This window comes from Gossypium raimondii, chromosome 4, assembly GCF_025698545.1.
Source record: "Gossypium raimondii isolate GPD5lz chromosome 4, ASM2569854v1, whole genome shotgun sequence".
NCBI lineage: Eukaryota > Viridiplantae > Streptophyta > Magnoliopsida > Malvales > Malvaceae > Gossypium > Gossypium raimondii.
Genome location: NC_068568.1, coordinates 31484243 through 31492130, shown reverse-complemented (window position 1 = coordinate 31492130; position 7888 = coordinate 31484243). Strand labels below are relative to the sequence as shown.

The following is a 7888-nucleotide window of genomic DNA, read 5'->3' as shown; positions in this document are numbered from 1 at the left end:
CCAGTGTTACAGGGTATAGTAAAGCTTCCTAGGTCTTTCAATTTTGGTGGCAGTTTCTTCTGCAAGAATGTACTGCACTTCTTTGTCAAGGCAACAGTCTCATACTCACTCAATCATTTCTTCTTGGACAGTATATCCTTCATAAACTTCACATAATTCTGTATTTATTCTAAAGCCTCCACCAATGAAATATTGATGTGTAACTGCTTTAGAACATCCAAAAACTTCTTGAATTTCACCTCCTATTTCTACTTGTTTTGCTACAATCTTTGTGGATATGGACGTAATGGAACTTTCGGTTGAACCGGACAACTTTTCTGGGTAGGTAAATTTGAATCCAAAAAAGATGTTACAATATCTGAATTTACTAAGTCAGGGTTTACCTTGTCAGACTTTGCAATTTCTGATTCCTTTGGTGTACGAACTTCAATAGCTGGTTGGTTCTTCTCAACGAGCTTATCTTCGACATCTATTAATCGGGGTTCTAGAATTTTACCACTTCGTAATTCCACTGCCGTGATATGTTATTTACCCAAATTTCTTGGATTCTCAGTATCACTCGGTAAGGTTCCTTGTGGTCTATTACGTAGCTCTGTACCTAACTGACCCATTTGGTTTTCCAAATTTTTCAGTGTTGCTGATTGGCTTTGAATCAAAGCGCCATTCTTTGCTCTGTATGCTTTCAACAAGTTCTTTAAACTATTTGATGCCTCAGCTTGAGGTGGTTTTGGAGCTTGATGATTATACCCTTAAGATTGGTTGGGTCTTTGCTGTAATAAGTTGTTGTTCGTTACATTACCTTGGTTGCTCCAAGAAAATTTAGGATGATTACTCCATGAAGGACATTGACTTTGGATTCCTTGCCCACTCCTATTTTGGTATTGGTTCCCCCACATAGTACACTGACTTGGGATTTGATGGACAATTCTCAAAAGAATGACATTCCCAACAGTACACACAAGAAACTATTTCAAATGGACTTGGTGGTTGAGCTGCAAAATTATTAGTACTATTAGCGGTTAACTGTTTTAACATAGAGGAAATAGATGATACCTGAGCTAATAACGAAGTGAGAGAGTCAACTTCATGAAATCTAGCTACACATCTTTCTAAAGCTATTCAATTTATTAGCCATTGATAGTTATTACTCGCGATCCTCTCGATGATCTCATAAGCCTCATTATAAGACTTAGAAAAAATTACACCATTTACGGAAGCGTCTACCATCAATCTTGTATGTGCATTGAGACCATTATATAATGTCTCCAACTTGATACAGTGAGGAATCCCATGATGAGGACATTTACAAAGTAATTCCTTAAATCATTCCCAAGCCTCATACAAAGACTACTCATCCAACTATTGGAAAGTTGTGATCTTTTTCCTCAACTTAGCGTTTTTGCTAGGTGGGAAATACTTAACCAAAAATCTCTCTGCTGATTCTTGCCATGTAGATATAGAACTTGGTGGCAATGAATTGAGCCATGCTCGTGCTCGATCTCGCAACGAGTACGGAACCAACTTCAACCTCAATGCGTCTTCAGTCACACTGGCTATCTTGAATGAATCAATCACCTCTATAAACAATCGAAGGTGGAGATGTGGATCTTTCGTAGGCATCCCACTAAATTAGCCCACCATTTGTAGCATTTGAAACATCACTAGTTTCAAATCAAACTGGGTTGCCTCAATATCTGGCCTTCTAATTCCTGGGTTTAACTCACTGAAAAGTGGCACAGCATTTTGTCTGATGCATCGATCCATATCATTGACAATAAAGATAGGATTTCGTACATGACCAGCTTTATTACCTTGGTCTTGATTCTGATTTCCATGGTCCATCTCGACTTGTCTTTGAGCTATTCATTCATGTCTTTTTTGTCTGAAAGTTCGCTCAATTTTAGGGTCTTCATGGAGTAAATCGATAATTTTATCTATGCTCATAAACACCTGAAAAGAAAATCACAAAAATTAAAAATAATTAGTTAGTAATGTTAGAAATAAATCAAATTGAAAATAAATAATTTCACGAACAAAAATGACTATGGCAACAGTTGAAAATCCCTGGCAACAGCACCAAAAACTTGTAACGCGTAGGTTTGTGCAAGTGTACACAGTCATTATCAAGTAATAAATAAGTATCGAGTTATCGTCTCCACAGGGATTGTATTTGTGCTAAGTCACTTAATTTGTAAAATTATATTAACAATTTGGTAAATAAAAACACAATATAATTTAGAAGTGGTGATTAAACTGTATTAAACTAAATGCAATGATCCCTAATGCAAATTATCCTAAGTATTCAAACTAAATGAAATAGATTTTAGTAAAATTAGACACAATTTGCAACAATTATAACATAAATAAACTAAGACAATTACTTTAATTAAACTCAATTTATTATCAACATGCTTAATAACATTAGGAAAAACATTTCATGGCAACTCGATCTTTCATGAGTTTGGAAACCATATTAGGTCCTTTTGGAATCCTTTACTTAGTAAATATGCATTTTACTGATACTTATTTACTAACGGTTTCTTAGTATTCGTGTGAAGTAATAGGGACGTGTCGGGTTTGAAACAATTTAATCACACAAATCTAAAAACTATACATATATCAGAGCCTGGTCAGAGTGGTTATGCAACCAACAATTTAATCGGGTCAAGATCTAAATTGAGCATGCACATTTCAATTATGTGTCCATTAGCCGTCGTCTGGTGATGATCACTCAGCTAATTCAAATGCATTCCAATCACGTATGAACGAAATACAGGCTTTATTTTAATTGAAAACATGATCGATTGAGGCACAAATATTATAAGGATGAATCAAATAAATATTATTTAGCCAAAGCAATCATCCGAGCTTAAATAAAATTAAGCTAACATTGTTGTCAACAAGAACAAAGAACTCATAGAAAACATCTTTAGATTAAATTAAAGAAAAGAAAGATTAAACCTAATTTAGAGTGGCTGTCACCCAAGACTCTGACTAACGGGGCTCATTCGCTCCTTCACTTCTTTGCTTTACTCCTTTGCTAATGGTTCTCCAAGGCGGCCGACCAAGGGTTCTTTAAGAGGCTAATTTTGCTAAAAATCCTTATGCAAGGATGATGATAGGTGTGAGGGGGAAAGATAGCTACGAGAGTTGAGAGAGGAGAGAATGATGGATGAGTGAGGGATGATTGAAAAAGTGACAAATGAGCTCTTATTTATATGTAAGGCAAGGGAGCTAGTTTACTAAAAATAGGAGTGTCCATCTTTTGAAACTTCTTCCAAGGATGGCCAGCCATGAATTGAGGAAATGTGGCTGATTCTGCTTTATTCATGGTCAATTTGAGTGCCACCACAACTCTGGATTAAGACTCGGTCATCAACAAATCTTCGGGAAAATCTTTGATTTTTTTAACTCTTCAAGGACCTTTTGTAATTAAACCAAAAATTTATTTAAGATTAGCCATGTGCAACCAAAAATTGGGTTGACTTGGTCCCCAATTTCGACTATTTTGCAATTAGAAAAAAACTCACATACCTGTCCAAAAATAGTAGATAGTTTAGAGGACCAAATAATATAATTTTAAATACTTGAATTAATTAATTTACTTAATTAATTAAAACCCAATTTATTAATGAAATATTTAAAATGAATTATTAAATATAACTTTATATTTTATTATTTAATTAAATCATGCATGACCCACTTTATAGCTTAAAAATATAATATGCTCAAACTAATATAAAACATGTCATTTTATGCATGAAAACTATATAATAAAGAATAAAATCACATTTTAATAATTTCCATGTCCTAATTTCATATTTTCGCATATTTCCTTAATTTATTAAATAATTACTTGGTTTTAACAACAAATTTAAGTAAAAAGGTGATGAATTATATAGGAAAAATCGTATATATTTTTCAGTTTGCAGTAGTATTCAAAATCTAGTCATAACATCTAAGCCGAGTTAGGGAGGTTACATTTTCTAGTATTAGATTCTGAGTTCAAAATTAGGATTGTGGATTTTTGAATAAGTGTGCATGCATGTCTTAAAAAGGGGTATTTTGGAAAAAATCATGCCATAAACTTTTAAAAATTGATTTTCTTCAATGAAATTAAATCCGAGACTTTGATGGTGATCCTGACTTAGTTCTTTTATTTTTGAAAACTGTAGTCAAACTTTAGGTTAAAAAAATGTAATCTTCAGACTATAAACGCTCAGGAGAAGTAGCTAATGTCTAAACTTTTTATTTGAAAACTTTACATATACTCTAGACTCTAAATTTTTGAGAATTCATTATTAGCACTTGAGGTAGGCATGGTAGAGGTAAGCCAAAGCTGCCTACCACTAAGGATGACAGCCTAATTGCTAAGGCGGATTATGTAGAGGATTCATTTGTCATTGCTGGCGAAGGTTATGATAATGGAGATGATGCAATGTCGCAAGCAATGTTGAGGGTTCTTCAAAAGGTTGTTGGAGCCCAAATTGGATTTGAGAACTATGGATTTATTATCGAGAGGCTTCGACCTAATGCTGAATTATTTCTGGGTGTTTCTAGAATGACCCTTATTGTGGCAGAGTATTGGATGAAGACCACTAAGAGGATTCTAGAGGATCTGGATTGTACTCCAAAACAAAAAAAAATGAAGGGAATTGTGTCCTTACTGAGGGATGAGGCCTACCGTTGGTGGTAGTTTGTTGTAAGGGGTACACAGGCTAAATGACTAACTTGAGAATATTTTTAGGAGGCCTTCCAGAAAAAGTATATAAGCATAAAGTATGTGGAAGGTCGTAGACTCGAGCACATCAAGTTAAAATTGGGGGATAACATTGTGATTGGATATGATGCTGAATTTTTATGGCTCAACTGCTATGCTCAGGATATGGTTGCCACTAAGCAGGATAAATGTTTGTGGTTTGAAGATGGATTGCGCTACGACCTCAAGATTCAAGTTGCTCCACACCAGGAAAGGGTATTTAAGACTCTAGTTTAGAAAACTAAGATTGTGGAGGAAATTAAGTGTGTGGATCATGAAAATGGGAGAAAAATAAGACCACAATTAAGAGAGATTCTTTTCCCACTGGTTCGACTTCCTGTCCCTTGAAATGGGCTAGAGAGGGCAGACCGTAGTAGGGAGTTGATATGGTTGGTTTTGAGGGTAGGACTCTAAATTATACGTATCGTGATAAGTCCCGTCAAGGCGAGTGTTGGAAAAAGTTAAGTGTCTGCCTGAGATGTGAGTCTACGGAACGTAGAATGAAAGATTATCCTCGCTGGGTCGATTAGATTCAAGCTTTTTTTCAGAATCAAGTTGAAAATCAGGGAACAAATTAGTTACCTACGAGGGGTCGAGGTTAGAATAGAGTTGTAAATATTGTAGCAACTGGTGATCGAGGTTAGCGAGCACCAGGTCATGGTGTGAACAGAACCGAAGCTAAACAGTTGACTATTGTATATGCTACTAGAGACAGTGAGGACAGAGACATGACCGATATCATGGAAGGTATTTTTACCATCCATTTTGTTCCGTATTTTTCCTTGATTGATACAGGATCTACCAATTCATACGTTGCCTATGATATGACTGATAAATTGGGTATTGAGGTAGAGAAAACTATTGATGATGTTACTGTAGTTAGCCCTTTGGGACAACCGGTTGTTGTAAGTAAAATCTATAAAAGATGTTCGTTAGAGGTTCAAGGTGTAATGTTTCTGGCTAATCTGATGAAATTGCCTTTTGGTGAGTTAAATTCAATTATGGGAATGGATTGGTTGGTTAAACAACAAGTTAGTTTGGACTGTGCTACTAAGAGAGTGACTTTGAAAAGAGCTGAGGGTAATGAGATCGTCATGGTTGGTGAACGATGAAATTATTTGTATAATGTGATCTCTACTATGGTAGCAGAGAAACTGGTTTGAAAATGGTGTGAGGCCTACTTGGCCTATGTGTTGAACGTTAATGTAAGTACTTCTGCTTTGTATAGTATATGAACTGTTAAGGGGTTTTCTAATGTTTTTCCCGAGGAATTGCTAGGGTTACCTTTGGATTTTGAGGTTGAATTCGGAATTGTTTGGAATTGCTGCAATGTCTATTACTCCCTATTGCATGGCACCTAAGGAACTTAAAGAGTTAACAATTCAACTTTAGGAGCTTCTAAATTGAGGGCTTATTAGACCTAGTGGTTCTGGAGCTCCGGTCGTGTTTGTCAAGAAGAAAGATAACTCCCTAAAGTTGTGTACTAACTATCGACAATTGAATAAGCTGACTGTTAATAATAAGTATCCAATTCTGAGAATTGATGACATGTTTGACCAGTTTTGAGGTGCAACAATATTCTCTAAAATTGATTTGAGGGTTAGGACTATCAATTAAAGGTGGAGTTGGATGTGCCTAAGATTTCATTCAGGACTTATTATGGTCCTTACAAGTTCCTTGTGACGCCTTTCAGATTAATCAATGGTCCTGCCGCATTTATGGACTAATGAGCCGAGTATTCCAACCATTCCTTGATTGATTCATCATTGTGTATATCGATGACATCTTGGTTTATTCTAAATCTGAAACTGAACATGATGAGCATCTTAGGTTGTTCTGCAAATTCTTCGAGAAAATAAGCTCTATGCAAAACTAAGTAAATGTGAGTTTTGGCTTAAGGAAGTAATGTTTTTAGGTCATGTGGTATTTGCTAATGGTATCCGACTAGATCCAAAAAAAGATAGAGGCTATTCTGGAATAGAAACAACCTAAAAATGTTTTTGAGATCCAAAGTTTTCTTAGTTTAGCTAGGTATTATTGAAGGTTTGTTGAAGGGTTTTCTTTGATTGCTACTCTTTTAGCTAACCTGTTAAGGAAGAATACTCCTTTTAAATGGACGAATAACCAACAAGCTAGCTTTGAAAACCTAAAGTTTGTGTTGACTCAAGCTCCAATATTGATTTAGCTTGAGTCGGGAAATGAGTATGTAGCTTATAGTGATGCATTTTACACTGGCCTAAAATCGCATAAGTGCAACTATTTGACTCATGATTTGGAGTTAGCAACCATGGTGTTTGCATTGAAAATCTAGAGGCACTACCTGTATGGTGAGAAGTGCTACATCTATACAAATCACACGAGTCTCAAGTAACTTATTACCCAAAAAGAGTTGAACTTGAGGCAACGGAAATGGATTGAATTACTAAAGGACTATGACTATGTGATCGAGTACCACCCCAAAAAAGCTAATATGGTGGCACTATTAGGTTGCTAGGACACCCCGTTGCACAGCAAAAAAATTATTCTGGCAGTCCAAACCAGGAATCCATGCATGATGAATGAACCGAGAAGGAAAGGTCTGAAAATATACCTTTCGAAATATGAAATATACAATGGAACCACTACTAGTTTAACCCCCTTCTTTTGTTGCCGATCCAAAGTTGTAACAAAATCGTCCTGACCTCTACGTAGTCCACCCAGTTGTAAACGGATGAATAAAAACTCTCTCTGAACATTTTAGAGACCTTTTCCGAAAAAAATATGGTTGTTAGACCTAGGTTTCTCTTCCTTGTTATGGTTAATGTTGATAACACTATTTAATATCTATATTAAAACTGAAATCACCCCCCTTTTTGGTGCCAGAAAAAATATGGAAAATATCATAATGTAATATCCTTTCCAAAAATATATTAATTTCCATATATTTTATGTTTGACCGAAATTATGATAACACTTTATTTTAATAATTTTGGTAAACAATACAAATTAATATTTTATATGAATTAAATTCATACATTTATTTTAACTATGTTATCTATTCTTATACAATGGATTTGTACATATACTGTGTTTATTATGTAACTGTCAAATAAATTAATTCAACAATTAATATAATTGTTGTGACAATTA

At 35.1% G+C, this 7888-nt stretch overlaps 1 non-coding gene across 1 annotated transcript; it reads left to right on the top strand.

The window, feature by feature from the left end:
• Nucleotides 1-1285: 1285 nt before the first annotated feature.
• LOC128040734 (small nucleolar RNA R71) lies at nt 1286-1392 on the top strand. The gene has a single exon (XR_008195540.1). It is a non-coding gene; the product is annotated as a small nucleolar RNA R71 (small nucleolar RNA).
• The last annotated feature ends 6496 nt before the right edge of the window (nt 1393-7888 follow it).